This window comes from Hypanus sabinus, chromosome 26 (assembly GCF_030144855.1).
Source record: "Hypanus sabinus isolate sHypSab1 chromosome 26, sHypSab1.hap1, whole genome shotgun sequence".
Taxonomy (NCBI): Eukaryota; Metazoa; Chordata; class Chondrichthyes; order Myliobatiformes; family Dasyatidae; genus Hypanus; species Hypanus sabinus.
This window is the reverse complement of record NC_082731.1, coordinates 37,586,097-37,603,921: the sequence shown is the minus strand read 5'-3', so window position 1 is coordinate 37,603,921 and position 17,825 is coordinate 37,586,097. Positions and strand designations below refer to the sequence as shown.

General features: G+C 46.9%; 1 protein-coding gene across 1 annotated transcript in view; it reads right to left on the bottom strand.

Moving 5' to 3' along the window:
- The window catches only part of LOC132381458 (transforming growth factor beta-3 proprotein-like), a 66,705-nt gene that overhangs the window by 9,624 nt on the left and 39,256 nt on the right, over positions 1-17,825 (bottom strand). The window lies entirely within an intron of this gene.

Here is a 17,825-nt window from a genome sequence, read left to right as displayed (position 1 = left end):
TGGGGTGTCAGTAGGCACAGGATAGAAGTAAGCTGCAGAAAATTTAAAATCAGTCGGCTCCATCATGGGTAGCAGCCTCCGTGGAGTCCAGGACGTCTCCAAGGAGTGTTGCCTTAGGAAGCAGGCATTCATTATTAAGGGCTCCCATCACCCAGGACATGCCCTGTTCTCACTGTTACCATCAGGGAGGAGGTACAGGAGCCTGAAGACACACACTCAATGATTCAGGAACAGCTTCTTCCCCTCTGCCATCAGGGAGGAGGTACAGGAGCCTGAAGGCACACACTCAGCGATTCAGGGGCAGCCTCTTCCCCTCTGCCATCAGGGAGGGGGTACAGGCGCCTGAAGACACACACTCAACGATTCAGGGACAACTTCTTCCTCTCTGCCATCCGATTGCTGAACCCACGAACACTCCCTCACGACTTTTTTTTAACTTTCTGTTTTTGCTTTACTTATTTTAACTATTTAATAGATGTGTACTTACTTGCTGTAATTTGGTCTTTTTCTCTGCACTTATTTTTCATGCACTACACTGTACTGCCGCCGTAAAGTTAACACATTTCACGACGTGCATCGGGAATATTAATCCTGATACGTCAGCTCAAGTGCCCCAGTCAGACAAGGCCAGGTTAGTCAATGACACAAATGGGGATGCCATCTCACAACTCCACAGACCCGGTTAAATCCCTTTGAACAGAAAATTCTACAGGGTTCGGCCCAGTCCAACACTGAGCGCATCGACATGAAACGCTGTCGTAGGAAAGCAGCGTCCAACGTCACAGATCCTCGCCACCCAGGCCGTGCTCTTTCCTCGCTGCCGCTGGCAGGTGAAAATGTTCAAGAGCCTCAGGACTCACACCACCAGGTTCGAGAACAGTTATGAACAGGCTCTTGCACAAAACAAAATAACTACACTCACGTGCCATCATTGAAACATTCCCACCATCACTTATCTCACTTAAAGGACTCTTTATCTCATTATCTCATGCTCTCGTTATTTATTGCTATTTATTTCTATCTGCACAGTCTGTTGTCTTCTGCACTCTGGTTGATCTTTCATTGATCCTGTTATAGATACTATTCTATAGGCATTGATCTAGTGATCTGAAGGTCACTGGTTCGAGCCTCATTGTTGTGTCCTTGAGCAAGGCACTTAACCACACATTGCTCTGCGACAACACCGGTGCCAAGCTGTATCGGCCCTTGCCCTTCCCCTGGACAACATCGGTGGCGTGGAGAGGGCAACTGCTGGTCTTCCATAAAAAAAAACCTTTCCAAGGCACAAATCCATGGTCTATCAAGACTAACGGATGCCTACACACACTATCCTATAGATTTGCTGAATATGCCCACAGGAAAATGAATCTCAGGGTGGTGTGGACTCTGATAATAAGTTTACTTTGAACTTCGACCATACTGGATGACGGGGGAGGATCGAAGGGTGGGACGGCCTACTCCTGTTCCCATTTTCTCCATGTTTCACTGCTTTTCAGGATGTTTTTGTAAATATTACTTCTTGGGATAGTTGTGGGAAAAACTTACTCTGCCTGTGACTGAGTCCTGACTGGGATGTCAGCAGTACAGTCGCTCATTATGGGGAATTCCAGACTCACCTAGGACATTAGCGTAACGGTTAGCCTGACAGCGCCAGCGATCGGTGGGGTGGGTGGTGGGAGATTGAAGTTTGAATGTTTTCCCCACGATCGCATACGCCGGTTTCATCCCATGCTCCAAAAACATGCAGGTTAGGGTTACGGAGATGTGGACATGCCGTGCTGGCGTTAGAAGTGTAGCGATACTGGCGGGCTCCCCCACACCTTCCCCCGACGCAAATGACGCCAATGACGCCTGTCTCTGTATGTTTTGATGTACATGTGACAAAGATTCGAAGTACATTAAAGGTAAATAATAATAAATAAATAACTAATAAAGCCCTTCAGCCCACTGAGTCTCTACTAGCTGATTCCCGATTAATTTTTCAATCTCACATTCTGATCAATCATCCCCGGATTGCACCACCCCATCTAGCCTAGGCCAACCTACCTAACAATGGGAACATCTTTGGGACGTCAGAGAGGACATCCCATGACACAGGAAGTGACATCAGCAGAGCAAAAGATTCGGATAGGCCCACTCGAGGGAAGCCGCGCTATCAAGGACTGGGAGCACGGGTTTACAATTTTAAATTTGAAAGAGGATCTAGCGCTTTCCCGGCGTATACGACAGATAAACTCTCCTCGGGCTTCCTGCTGGGTACAGGTATCGATTTTAACCGACGTTTCGATGACAAACTCCGCCATCTTCATCAAGGGTGATGCCTGATGGATCATCAAAACGTCAGTTAAAATCGATACCTGTACCTGGCTGGAAGCTCGAGAAGAGTTTACTTGTCAAATAAAATTTAACATTAAAGTACGTTGTTTATTTCTTACATACTTCATATACATGAGGAGTAAAAATCTTTCCTCATCTCTGTCTAAATGTGCGATTTTTAATAATTTATCATAAATAGTGTGTACAACAGGGCAGTCAATATAACATAGAAATACAATTGCGTCAGCGTGAATTAATCAGTCTGATGACCTGGTGGAAGAAGCTGTCCCGGAGCCTGTCGGTCCTGGCTTTTATGCTGCGGTACCGTTTCCCGAATGGTAGCAGCTGGAACTGTTTGTGGTCGGGGTGACTCGGGTCCCCCGTGATATATGTCACCATATACTACCCTGAGATCTAGTTTCTTGTTGGGATTTCAGAGTTCAGTCGAAATTTACCTTTACTTATTCATGGCCTTCTGTGCCAGGGTGGGTCATGGGGGAAGGGTCAGTGGTCAGCACCAGGGCTGATCCCTGGCAGAGCTGTGGGCAAAGTATGGGGAAAGAAACATAGAAAGCTTACAGCACAATACAGGCCCTTTGGCCCACAAAGCTGTGCCAGACATGCCCTTACTATAGAAACTGACCCATAGCCCTCTATTTTTCTAAGTTCCATATACCTGTCCAGGAGTCTCTTAAAAGACCCTATCATATCGGCCTCCACCACCGTTGCCGGCTGCCCATTCCACACACTCACCACTCTCTGTGTTAAAAACTTAGCCCTGACATCTCCTCTGTACCTACTCCCCAGCACCTTAAACCTGTGTCCTCTCGTGTTAGCAATACAAGGGATAGGGAGAGAAGTCAACATTGGGGCTGATGATTTCGGAGGGAACTCCAGGTCTTTTTGGAGGTAAGCACAGCTACCAGTAAATAAAACTTTCTACTCTATTAATCAGCCTCTGGCGTCCCATTAACGGGGGAGATGAACTGCTTACCAGGAGGAACGCTCTGGTCACATGCCATCACAGATGCTCTCTCTATCCGTCCTGCCACATACTTAGCAACTTGCTGTTCTCCCTTTCCCAGCCCAAGGCATTAGCTCTTGCCCAGCCTGACAAGTCCTTCCAGCGGGAGTTAATTGGGCAAAAAATAAAATCCTCTTTACTGCGCATCAGAGAATGCAGTGAAACGTGTCATTTTGGCTCACGACCAACAGAGTCCAAGGATTGTGCTCGGGGCAGCCACAAGTCTCGCCGTGCTCCTGACGCCTAGCATATATCTTTGGAATGTGGGAGGAAACCAGAGCACCCGGAGGAAACCCACGCGGACGTGGAGAGGACACGCAAACTCCTTATAGACCGTGGCGGGAATCGAACCCCGCTCAGTGATCACTGGTGTTGTAAAGCGATTGCACTAACCTCTAGGCAACCTAAATTTAATTAAACCTGGGGGTGAAAGTCAGGATAAAACTGGAGGAGTACAGAGATCTCAGAGGGAGGTGAGACAGGACTCTGAACAGAAAGATGAAGGCTTGAAAAAAAAATAAACAATTAACCACAAACACATGAGGCTCTGCAGATGCTGGAAATCCAGAGCAACACACACATACACACACAATACCGGAGGAGCTCAGCAGGTCAGGCAGCATCTGTGGAAATAAATAAATAGTCAACATTTCCAGCCGAGCCCCTTCATCGGGTCTGAGAAGGAAGGGAGAAGATGCCAGAATGAATAAAACAAGTGGGAGGTGGAGAAAGAGGCTGGCTGGAAGGTGATGGGTGAGGCCAGGCGGGTGTGAAAGGTCAAGGGCTGGAGAGGAAGGAATCTGATCGGAGAGAGTGGACCATGGGAGAAAGGAAAGGAGCAGGGGACCCAGGGGGAGGTGATAGGCACATGAGAATAAGTGAAAGGTCAGATTGGGGAATAGAGGAAGGGTCGGGGGGGGGTGGTGGTGTGCAGAATATGTTCACTGGAAGAAGAAATCGATATTCATGCCATCAGGTTGGCGGGCACCCAGATGGAATATAAGGTGTTGCTCCTCCACCCTGATGGGGGCTTTATCGTGGCACAAAAGGAGGCTGTGGATCGACACGTCAGAACACCAACGAGAATCCACTAAGGGAAATGGGCAATGGATGAGCGGAACCTGGTTTGAGTCTTGGATGCAGAGCGGATTAAAGAGTCAAACAGTGGTTCGGGAGAGGGTGCCGTGTGTATAAAAATGCCAAAACTCAGCCTAATTTTTCCACTTTGCAAAATTTACTGATCTTGGGGTGGATGGGGCAAAATTTCCACCAACCTCCTCCCTACGCCAGGACCCCCAGACTCAAAAATAGCTACAGTACTTTCCCCAAGCAGTAAGGCTGATCAACACCTCCACCCGCTGACTCCACCATAACTTTTATCATTTCCTGTCAGTCAGCAACGTCCAGCCTTGTGTCCCTTTACGGAGAGGCAATCAATCTATATATAGAAGCTATCTTATGTATTTATATTTATTGTGTTTTATTATTATTACTGTATTTTTTTATGTATTTTTGTGCTGCATCGGATCCGGAGTAACAATTATTTCGTTCTCCTTTACACCCGTGTACAAGAAATGACATTAAGCAATCTTGAATGTTGAATCTGTAGTCTCTTGTGACTCCATTTGGCACCTCAACCCCTTTATTTACCTCAGTTATTTAGAAAAGCACCTTCTCCCAAGGCTTGAAAATACGCTAGTCTTATTAGCTACTGCACCCTGTAGATCCAGCTGCGAAACCCACCAACCCCTGGGTAAATAAACAAAAGAGTAAATGACCACCCCCAGGAAAATTAACTTCCTAGAGGACCACAACCTTGTTGTAGGGTTTGGAGGCTTGCATGCCTCAATGACCCGGAGAGCTACGTTGGCTGGAGCCAGGGTCACCCACGCCAAATAGGTCAAAGGATAGAGGTCAGACTAAGAGTGGTCCACCGGTCCTCCAGGTTCGGGAGGTTCAGCTCAGGGCTGACAACCCAAAGTTGTTACGGAAACAGCAATGGAGAATCCTTCTACATCTGAGTGTGATGGTTCTCCTGAGTCTACACCCGGGACTTGTGTGACTGACAGGAGTGAAAACTGAGAGGAAGCTACTGACACGATGAAGACCTGAACACCGCCAGAGATGGAGGACCTTTATTGCTGCCCTAAATGCCAGTAAGTAAGGACAATTGAATGCTCTTCAACCAAGTAAGTGCAAGTGGATGCTACAGGAATTCAGGAAACCAATTGGGGAAACGTGAACTGCAAGGTCCCATAATGTGTGATCATTATGATCTCAGCTGATGGTGTTTGCTGATCGATTGAACACAGGCCGGACTAGCTCTCAATGGAAGGAAGGAGAAACTACAAGATGGCTCCTCCGATAGTATAACTGTTTCTCAGCACTGCCCAAGGGAGCTCACAATTACCCTGGAGCCAACTGAAAGCTGACAACTCATGGGATGCCCACCAAGCCCTCTTCCCACACCCGCTTCCTGTTCTTCTCTGCTGAGTTACTCCGCAACCCCGGCCACAAAGACTCCGCGGGCTTCAGAAAGCAACACTTGGGCAGTACGGTTTCTGAAGGGTTTGAAATTCCCTTGTCTGCACGAGGAGTTACCGTGAAACTCCATGGGTCCCTCACGAGGTCCCAGGGCCACTTTTGAAAGAAGAGAGTCTTTAGTATCTGACGTACCATTCTTCTAGATGGCAAACCTTGTTGAGGGAGCGCCCAAATTGAAAATAATCTTCCAAAACAATTCTCTTGCAGGCCATGGTAATTTTGAGTGGGGACCGTTGTGTTCAATATTGAGGGAGAGTGCAGAGCACACCAACGCGTCAGCATGCAGACCTCCCAACTAAAGATTATTGATAACCCTGCTCGTACACTATGTGAACTCCTCCCATGTGCCAGTGGCTCACTGAGTGACATAGGATTAATTCATTAACTACCACAACAGAGGTTAACATTGATTAATTAATTAGCCACAATAGTTATGGAGTTTGAGGAAAAAGGAAGAGCCTTTTTACTTATTTACATATATCGATGGTTTTATTTATTTATTTAGAGATACAGTGCAGAATGGGCTCTTCAAGCCACGTCGCCGTAGCAACCTGAGTAACCAAAACCTCATCACAGGGCAATTTACAATGACCAATTAACCTGCCCAGTACATCTTTGGACTGTGGGAGGAATTAAGTAAGTAGAGCAAAAACAGAATTAAAATCAGTGCTAAAAAATTATTTGGAGATAAAGTGCAGAATAGGCCCTTTCAGCCCTTCAAGCCACGTCGCCGTAGCAACCCCTGACAAACCTGATTAACCAAAACCTCATCACAGGGCAATTTACAATGACCAATTAACCCGCCCTCACCACATTAACCCACCACAGTCTTTTGCAAAAAGAAATTAATTAGTACAAAAAAAAGAGCAAAAAAAGAATTTATTTAGAGATGCACTGTGGAATAGGCTCTTCTGCGCCTTTCAGCAGTCCCCTGATTTAACCCTAGTCCAATCACAGGACAATTCACAATGACCTATTAATCTACTAACCGGTGCATCTTTGGACCTTGGGAGGAAACCGGAGCACCCGGAGAAAACCACACATTTCACGGGGAGAACTTATGGAGTAGCACCAAAACTGAGCTCGGAGCTCCAGAACGCCCAAGTGGTAATATCATCGCGCTAACCGCTAAGCTACTGTGGTCCCCACTATTTTACTGTTAATAAACACATAACAGACAGATAGAAATAAATGAAGCATTCTAAAAGCTTGTTCAAAATTTGTTAATATTAAATCTTTCAAAAGGAGATACATTGAAAAATAAAGCAATTTCTAACTAGTATTGTTATTGTAACTGTTCACTATCCAGTCTTTGTTACTTAGAGATTTTTTTTATATATTCTGCTGTTTTTCTTTATTTTCCTATCAACACCTGCAAGAAGACAAATCTATATGGTGACATATAAACACTTTGATATTAAATATACTTTGAACTTTGAAATGCTGACGTGGACTCTAGGTCTACAAGGATTTCAAAACACATCATCCAACATCCTGTGTTAAAGTCATGGAGAAATACAGCACAGAAACAGGCCCTCCAGCCCATCTAGTCCATGCCAAAAACCATTTAAAATGCCCACTCCCTTCGACCTGCACGGGGACCATAGCCCTCCATCCCTGTACCGACCCAAACTTCTCAAACGAGCTGGTAGCTCACTCCACACTCTCATGACCCTCTGAGTGAAGAAGTTTCCCCTCATGCTCCCTTTAAATTTCTCACCTTTTACCCTTAGCCCATGACCTCTGGTTGTAGTCCCAGCCAACCTCAGTGGAAAAAGCCTGCTTGCATTTATCCTATCTATGCCCCTTATAATTACCTCCATCACACATCCCCTCAATCTTCTACCTTCTAAGGAATACAATCCTAACCTATTCAATCTTTCCTTATAATTCAAGTCCTCTAGACTCGGCAAAATCCTTGTAAGTTTTCTCTGTACTCTTTCAACCTTATTTACATCTTTCCTGTAGGTAGGTGACCAAAACTGCACTCAGTGCTCCAAATTAGGCCTCACAAATGTCTTACACAACTTCAATAGTTAAACACTGCCATATAAACACCGTGGTTACCAGAACAGGTCAAAGGCGCTGTAAGTGTGTAACTCACCTCCTGACTCCCCAAAGCCTGTCCACCATTGACAAGGCTCAGGTCAGGAGTGTAATGGAATACTCACCATTCACCTGGATGAGTGCAGCTCCATCAACACTCCAGGAGCTTGAAACCATCCAGTACAAGGCAGCCCTCTTGATTGGTACCCCAATCCCCCCACCATCGACCAACAGTTGCAGCAGAGTGTACTGTCAACAAGACGCACTGCAATAACACACCAAAGTTTCTAAGTCAGCACCTTCTAGACCCACAACCAGTACCATCTAGGAGGACAAGAACAGCGGATCGCTGGGAACACCACCCCTTGGAGATCCCCCTCCAAGTCACTCACTATCCTGACTTGGAAACATATTGCCGTTCCTTCATTGTCACTGGGTAAAAATCATGGAATTTCCTCCCTAGTAGCACTGTGGGTGTACCTACACCTCAGGGGCTGCAGCGGTTCAAGAAGGCAGCTCGTTATCACCTTCTCAAGGGCAACTAGGGATGGGCAATAAATGCTGGCTTAGCTGCTGACGCCCACATCCCGTAAATGATTAAATTAAAAAAATATAACATCTTATCTCGCCACCATCCAGCTGGCACCAAGCTGGTGTGAGACGTTTCGTGTGAAAACATCTCACTGTTCTCAAGTTGTAAACAAAAATCACTTGCTAACAACCAATCAGCCGATGATCTTACTTCATTAAGAGTTTGAAGAGATTTGGCTTGTCAACAAATACACTCAAAAACTTCTATGGATGTGCCGTGGAGAGCATTCTGACAGGCTGCATCACTGTCTGGTATGGGGGGGGGGGGGTGGAAATTACTGCACAGAAAGAAGCTGCAGAGGGTTGTAAATCTAGTCGGCTCCATCTTGGGTACTAGCCTACAAGGTACCCAGGACATCTTCAGGGAGTGGTGTCTCAGAAAGGCAGTGTCCATCAGTAAGGACCCCCAGCACCCAGGACATGCCCTTTTCTCACTGTTACTGTCAGGTAGGAGGTACAGAAGCCTGAAGACACACATTCAGCGATTTAGGAACAGCTTCTTCCCCTCTACCATTCCTAAATGGACATTAAATTCTTGGACATTATCTCACTTTTTAAAAAAAAACTATACAGTATTACTGTTTTTTTGTACTTTTTAAAAATCTATTCAATATACATATACTGTAATTGATCTACTGGTTTATTTATTATTACTATTTTTATATTATTTATCTTTTCTTCTCTTCTAGACTATGTATTGCTGCTGCTAAGTTAACAGATTTCATGTCACATGCCAGCGATAATAAACCTGATTCTGATTGATAAGTATATAAAGGCTAAGCATTCGGAGGACACACCACAAATTAACAGCGCACTGCCGATGCCTCCTTGCACAGTAATGAAATGTTTTCAAGTGAATTGGCAAGATCGGAGAACAACTCGACCCAACTATTATTGACTGCTTCACTCAGATGTGAAGACAATCATGACGTATCCTCCCACTATAGGCGGGTTTTAAAGAAGCCAGGCATTCCGCGTGCCAGCAAAATTTTTGCGGGTGCCATATTGGGCCCATGATCGCGACCCCTGATTCAGGGACGCTGGCTGGGGGTTCAGCAACAACAAAGATCCGTTTCCCCAGTCAGTGAAACCTACTGAGACCACCATGGCAGAAAGTCAACAGAACCCATTTCACAAGTCTTGATTAACTTCACCTACAGTATGGTGCAGAAGCTTTAGGCACCTATATATAGCAAGAGTGTTATATATAGGCTAGGGTGCCTATACAGTGCAATACATAAAATTACTACAGTACAGTACAAAAGTCTTAGGCACCCTGTCTATATAAGTGCCTAATACTTTTGCTCAGTCCTGTAGTAATTGTAATTTATTCCAGTGTCTCCTGCAGTTACTACAGAAATATGAAACACATGCTGGTCACATTATATTCCGACATTTGGAGTTCGATAGGGAGCATCAGTTATCCACAATTAAGGCAACTGGAACAAACTCTCTTGCCACTGTCCATATTTTTGCAGTGGTTTTGCCAGCTCATACTTCTAAATAAGTTTGCTGTCAGCAGCTTTAGATAAACTTTCAGTGCAACACCTGTTTTGCAGATTGTGCTCTGGGATTTTGTGTGGACTGGCAGAAATCTTTGCTGTCCCTCTATGTTGTAATTGCAATTAAAATCTCTGAAGCCAATGGAGCTAGAAGCGTTTGGTAAAGACGGGTAGCAGGCGTCATAATTGGAGTCATTGTTGGAAGACGAGGCCTGCCCAATATTACACGGCACTGTAGTGTAGTGGTTGGCACAACGCCCTACAGTACAGGTAACCCGGGTTCAATTCCCACCACTACCTGTGAGGAGTTTGTATGCTCTCCCCATGACCATGTGGGTTTCCTCCCACAGTTGGTGGGTTAATTGGTCATTGTAATTTGTCCCGTGATTGGGCTAGGATTGAATCGGGGAGTGCTGGACTGCACGGCTCGAAGACCAGGAAGGGCATTTCAACACTGTATCTCAGTGAGTAAATAAATGACATTTTTATATCCTAAAGCTCAAAGCAGGATAATTCTATAGTTACAATATATCTACAATGCTTGCTTTGAATGACCTCCTATAGTTGCAATGTACAGTATATACAATGCTTCCTTTAAATTACACATAGTTTTCAAACACCTCCTATAGTTGCAAAGTACCATATCTACAATGCGTCCTTTAAATTACATACAATTTTCACACTTCTTCTTTGCACCCAGACTCCAGACACCCAGAATGAATGTTAGTCCCTCGGTTGCGTTCATGCACAGACAGACATCTGAGGTCGAGGTGGAGGGTTTCCTTGTTTGTGATTGAGGCCACCCTGCAGAACCAGGAAGCCCACTGTGGTGTAAATTCCATCTGCAATCCACATTGAAATCTAGAGAATGGCTGCTGTTGACATTAATATTTGCTGCGTACTATCACCCCAGAATATAACCCTAACACTCTACCCTTGGCAAAGGTATTCGGGGTTACAGAAACAAGGTTGTTAGACTGAGTCAAGAGACAGGGCAGGTGTGATCGAACAGAACAGATTCGATGGGCTGAATGGTCTCCTATTTTTGTTTTGGCTGCTGGAAACCGGGCAGGTTCACCCTCATTCTGGAGGTTACTGGTTGCCAGCAGTGTTTTTTTTTTTAAATATAGTGTTGTAACACATCCTCCCATCCCAACTTTTCTTCTCTGGTTTATATGAAGTATATGATTTTCAAACTGACTACCCTCACTGGTGGCAGGGTGGAGATGCGTCTCCACTAAAGGAGGTGTAAGGTGCTCCTTCCCTCCGTTAGTCTACAGGTCACCCTTGGGCAAGGTGTAGAACCTGCTCAACATCAGGGTCACATGAAGCCATGGGGGCAGATGGTGGATGGTCGTACGAGCAGCCGGAGCAAATCACAATCCTGGTTATGTGACCATTGACACCAGGCAGACAATCTCTGAAGAGTATTGATAATGGCTGGGGTCCTTTATTGATAAAGGAGGCAATGGTGAACCACTTCTGTAGAAAAGTTTGCCAATGAACAATCATGGTCATGGAAAGACCATAGGTGCCAATGTCACACAAGACAGCACATAATGATGATGTCATACCACATGGCACATAATGATGATGTCATACAACATGGCAACAAACAAACAAGCCCTCAATCCCATGTCACAATTGTTCCAAAGTCAAACGCCAGTGTTGATGCCACGATCAATTTACTGAGTCAAAGATCTGTACAGCAGAAAACTTAGCCCTTTTTATCTCGCCTCATTCTCACCAAACGTGATACCTATTAGAGTCATTTGCCCACATTAGGCTCACTTTTGTCTATGCCTATCTCAGTAGCTGGCAAAATACCTTTAAAATGTTGTAAGTGTATCTGCCTCCACCACCTCCTATCGCAGCACGTTCCAGATATTCACCAGACTGTGTCAGAAACTTATCTCTCAGATCTTTGTTAAATTTCACTCCTCTCGCCTTAAGCCTGTGCCCTATGCCTTGAGAAAGAAGATTACCCTTGCCATTCAAAATTCGGCCCCCAATGTTATATTCATAGTAATCCGGCCTATCCAGTTTCTCCCTATAACCACACCCTTCCCCCTCCCCCATCCCGCTCCAGGCACCACGGTTAGCGCGATCCTATTACTGCTCCAGAGGTCGGAGTCCAGTTCATCTGTGAGGAGTTTGCCCATTCTCCCCGTGACCAAGTGGGTTTCCTCCCATGGTCCAAAGACCTACTGGTTGTTTAAGTGGTCATTGTAAATTGTCCCGTGACTGGGCTAGGATAATTCGAGGGATGCTGTGCGGTGAGGCTCGAAGGGCTTGAAGGGCCTGTCTAAATAAATAAACAAACAGACAAGCATCTTTGCGAATCCCTTTCCTGCTCCCACCACATCCTTCCTCTTGTGTGGTGACCAGAAGCCTGTGCAATACCCAAAGTGTGGTCTAACCATTATTTTGGACAACTGTAACGTGTCATCACTAAAAACAGCCATGGGAATTCAACTTGGGCGAACGGACTCTGGCGGCTGTACGCTCAGGCCCACTGAATAACGAGACTCTGTTTGCTGAAAGATAGACTACTTGTGTGACACACACACACCCAAATCTCAGCAGGCCAGGCAGCATCACTGGAGAGGAACGAAGAGCCAATGTTTTGGACCGAAACCCTTCTTTGGGACTGGTAAGGCAGGGCGAAAATGCCGGAAGGAGAGGATAGGGCTTAGGGGGAAAGAGTCCAAGCTAGGAGGGGATAGGTGAAGCCAGGTGAGGGGGAGGGTAGGTGGCTGGGTGAGGGAGGGATGAGGTGAGAAGGTGACAGGACGAAAAAGTGTTCAATGGGTATATTTAATGTCAGAGAAATGGATACAATATACATCCTGAAATTCTTTTTCTTCGCAAACATCCACGAAAACAGAGGAGTGTCCCAAAGGAGGAATGACAGTTAAACGTTAGAACCCCGACCCCCAAAGCCCCCTCCCATACACAAGTCCACCTTCCCCACCAGCGAAAAGGCATTGGCGCCCACCCCCACCTAACAAAGAGCTTTTGACGAGGGAGGAATCTGATCAGAGGACCATAGAGGGAAGGAGGAGGGACACCAGAGGGAGGTGATAGGCAGACGAGAAGAAGAGGGGAACCAAATGGGAAAAGGAAAAAAAGGAGGGAGGGGAAGAAATCACCAGAGGTTTGAGAAATCGACATTCATGCCGTCAGGTTGAAGGCGACTCAGATGGAATACAAGGTGTTGCTCCTTGAACCCGAGTGTGGTGTCATCACGGCAGTAGAGGAGGCCACGGACCTACTGCTTGTCTGAGACCCAACATGATATCGTTTTTGCCCCATTCACTACCCGAGTTTGGTCACTGCAGGGGGTAATAGGCGTGTGGCCTACTTACAGAGGTGGAAATCAGACTTTGATCATTCCTTGGAAAGCTTGCAAAGGGATCACTGGCGGACCGCAGCCCCCACGTAACAAGTGAGCAGGCTGCCCATTGAACCCTACAAGTTGGTGGTTGGATTGGGGGGAGAGGGGGTTCACCCAGACAACAAGCTCCACATAATCAGAGAAGAGTCACCCAGTCCCCAGACAATGAACCTCTGAAACTGCAGCAACGGCTCCTAATGACTGCTGTGCCAGGCAGAACGCAGTTAGTGGAGGTTGAACATGTGTGTGATCGATGGCAGGTGGTACACGGTGAATGGTCGGGCAATGAGGAGTGTGGTAGAACAAAGGGATCTGTGGATACAGGTCCACAATTCATTGAAATTATAGTTATGAAGTAAGCTTTGGCACATTGGCCTTCAAAAATAAAGGCACTGAGTACAGATGGGATGTTACGTTGACGTTGTGCAGGACATTGGTGAGGCCCAATTTGGAGCATCGCACGCAGGTTTGGTCCCGGACCTACAGGAAAGATGTGAATAAGGCAGAAAGAGGACCATGAGCTGAAACGTCTTCACTCAGAAGGTGGTGAGTGTGTGGAACGAGCCGCCAGCAGAAGTGGTGCATGCGAGCATGATTTGAACATTTAAGAGAAGTTTGGACAGGTATGTCGATGGCAGGGGTATGGACGGCTGTGGTCCCAGTGCAGGTTGCTGGGAGTAGGTAGTTTAATGGTTTCGGCATGGACTAGATGGGCCAAAGGGCCTGTTTCTGTGCTGCCCCTTTCTATGACTCCATAACTCTATTCCAGCCAGAAATAGGAACCAAAATTCTCCCCTTCACCCTCCACTCCACCATTGCTCAAACCCAACGTCACAGATCCCAAATCAGTCACATCTCAGTAATAAATTTCAAAAACAAGTTCTTTCCTAAATTTGTCTACTTTTATGTTCCAATGCAATTTGCTTTTCTTTCATTTTTTCCACCAAGTCCTTGTGTCCATCCCCGTCAACGCCCTACATACATCATCATCTTCTGCCCTGTCATATGACATCATCTTTATGTGCCATGTCGTATGACATAGGCAACTATGGTCTTCCCATGACCATGATTGCTCTCGGCAAAATTTTCTACAGAACTGGTTTGCCATTGCCTTCTTCTGGGCAGTGTCTTTACAAGACGGGTGACCCCACCCCCCAGCCATTATCAATACTCTTCAGAGATTGTCTGCCTGGTGTCAGTGGTCGCATAACCAGGACTTGTGATCTGCACCGGCTGCTCATATGACCATCCTTCACGTGACCCTGACTGGGGGCTAAACAGGTGCTACACCTTACCCAAGGGAGACCTGCAGTCTAGCAGAGGGAAGGAGCGCCTTACACCTCCTTTGGTAGAGACGTATCTCCACCCCAGCACGATACATACAGTACAGTGCAGAAGTCTCAGCCAGGGTGCCTGAGACTTTTGCAGAGGACTAGCGTCCTGTTTCATCCATTCTTGCTCTCATAAACATTAATTTCCCACACCACCCGCTGATCTATTTGCCACACTGAGCACATCAGCCCAATTAACCCACCAGCCAGCTGGCGGTGTAGTGGCATCAGCACCGGGTTCGAATCCGCCCGGCTCTCTTGTACGCTTTCCGTCGAGCTAGCAACTCGGCCTCGTGAAAAGAAAAAGGCAGACAAAATGCTAAATTTATGGCAAAGTTGCAGCCCGAGGTGCGGGGAGGAAAAACAACTATTAAGCCACCGACCCACATGCCTTTGGGGTGCGGCAGGAAACCAGGGGAACGGATCAGCCATGATGAGATGGATCAGCCAGGACTCGATGGGCAGAATGGCCATAATTCTGCTGCTATGAGCTTACAGGCAGGTTCATTGGTTAATTAGCCACTGCAAGTCGCCCCTTGCATATAGGGGGAATGATGGGGGTTGGGGGGGGGAGGGAGTAGATGGGATTTGATTTCCTTGGTGTTTGACAGTCGGCGATGATTCAGTAGGCCGTTGGGTCTGTACTCGTGCTGTAGGAGCTAGGCCGGCATACCTCCAATGGGCTGAAGCTCCTCCTCCTGGGCTGCATCACTCCGAAGCACAGATACAGCTGTTTTCCAGCTGCCGCCAGCCGGCTGCAGACTGAGCAAAATTTCCACCCTTGCACCGCGCAGCTCAGTTCAACTTCTAATCCCAGCCTGTCCCAGCCCAGGATCCTTGCCAAGGGCTTCTGTACTGTCTCGCAGCCCCAGCAGATGCTCAGCCGAAGAAAGCAGCGACTGCAGCTTGCAGTCGTCACCGGCCAAGGGCTGCAGGGAGCAGATTCTATACAAGGCTCCATGTGTGGGCTATATATAGAGCTTGGACTGGACGAGTTCCTCCGTACGACGGAAAACATTCAGACCAGCGGAGTTTAGCCTGTGCCAGTCGGAGACAGTATGGCAGAAATCCCAATCTGTGGTAAAGCCTGCCTGCTCAATCAGGCCCCAGGCTCCAAAGCAGATTGCAAAGGCTGCACTTACTGACAAGCGGCGTCTCCCTTCCGGGGTGCAGACGATTGGATCATCTGCCTGATGACCGCACTGAGGCGGATTTTTTTTGTGCATCTTTTCTTTCTAAAATAAAACATCTCTCTATCCTCCCTTCCCGACAACTTTGAGCCTGCCCTCAAAAGAGGAGAGCCTTCTGTCATTTGCTCCCCCACCCCCAATCTTTGAATAGAGCGTCTCTGGGGAAAATTTGCTGATGTTCAACAACTAAAAGTATAGGGTCTCCCAGTGGCTGCACCTTTCAGTATGACTCCCCCCCTCCACTCCTATACTGTTACGTCAGCCCAGTGCAACTAGGCCGAATTCAGGTTGCTGGCTGTTCTGCCTGGGTAACCCCCAGCATCACTTCGTCCAACATCTGGTAATATATTTGCCTCCCCCAGCTCTCCCATTCTGGTTTCCCGTTAGTCCTGAAGAAGGTTCTCGGCCCGAAATGTTGACTGTCTAATAATTTCCACAGATGCGGCCTGGCCCTCTGATTTTCCCCAGTGTTTCCATGGTTACCCGCTCGCCCCTCATCTTCGTCTCCCTTCATGATCTTCCCCTCACCTCCCTCTGGTTCCCCTCCTCCTTCCCTTTATTCCATGGTTTTCTGTCCTCCTCTATTAGGTTAATTCTTACGCACTCATTTACCTCTTCCACCTATCACCTCCCACCTTCCTCACCCATCGCACCCCCTCACTTGGTCTCACCCATCACCTGCAAGCTTGTGCTCCTTCCCCTCGCATCCACCCCCCCATCCGATTCTGGCTTCTTCCCCCTCCCTTCCCTGTCTTGACGAAGGTCTCGGCCTGAAATTTGACAGTTTATTCCCCTCCACAGATGCTACCTGACCTGCTGAGTTCTGTGTGGGCCACTTGAGGGAACCACAGCCTCGTTGTTGGGTTTGGAGGCTTGCGTGCCTCGTGGACCTACAGACCTTTGTTGGCTGGAGTCAAGACTTCATGTTTGGCTTTTGGTGAATAGGTCAAAGGATAGAGGTCAGACTAAAAGTGGTCTACCTGTCCTCCAGGTTCAGGGGTTCAACTCAGGGCTAAGAACCTTGACTGGTAAAACAAAACGGTTACAGAAACAAAGAAGAATCCTTCTGCATTTGAGTGTGACGGTATTCCTGAGTCTCCACCCGGGACTTGCGTGACTGACAGTCGTGAAAACCGAGAGGAAGCTACTGACATGATGAAGGAAGCCCTGAACACCGCCAGAGATGGAGGACCTTCAAACACCAGTGGCGTAACAGGCTGTAGGCAGGTAGGTGTTCAAGATTTCCATCATCAGCAGAATTTCATGTCCTTTCTGCTCTTGTTCCCTGGCCACCTCAAATATTAAATACAACAATGAATAACTTTGGAGTGAGAACTAGGATCAAGGATGATGATCACGAAGCTACCAGCTTTCCATCAAAAAAAAACTTCTAGCACTGGTTCATTAGTAAAGGGAAGGATGACATTTGATAAACTTTAGTTAGGCCGCACTTGGGGAATTGAGTCATAGAGAAGTACAGCACAGAAACAGGCCCTTCAGCCCATCTAGTCCATGCTAAACCATTTAAGCTGTCTACTTCCGTCAACCTGCACTGGGACATTTACACATTTAAATTCAGCTCACATGCACCACTTGTGCTGGCAGCTCATTCCACACTCTCATGACTCTCTGAGTGAAGAAGTTTCCCCTTGTGTGCTCCTTGAACTTTTCTCCTTTCACCCTTAACCCATGACCTCTAATTGTAGTCTCACTCAATCTCAGTGGAAAAAGCCTGCTCACATTTACCCTCATAATTTTGTAACACCTCTGTCAAATCTCCTGTCAATCTTCTATGTTCGAAGGGATAAAGTCCCAGCCTGTTCACTTTTTCCTTTAATTCAGGTCCTCCAGATCCGGCAACTTAAGACCATATAGGAGGAGAGT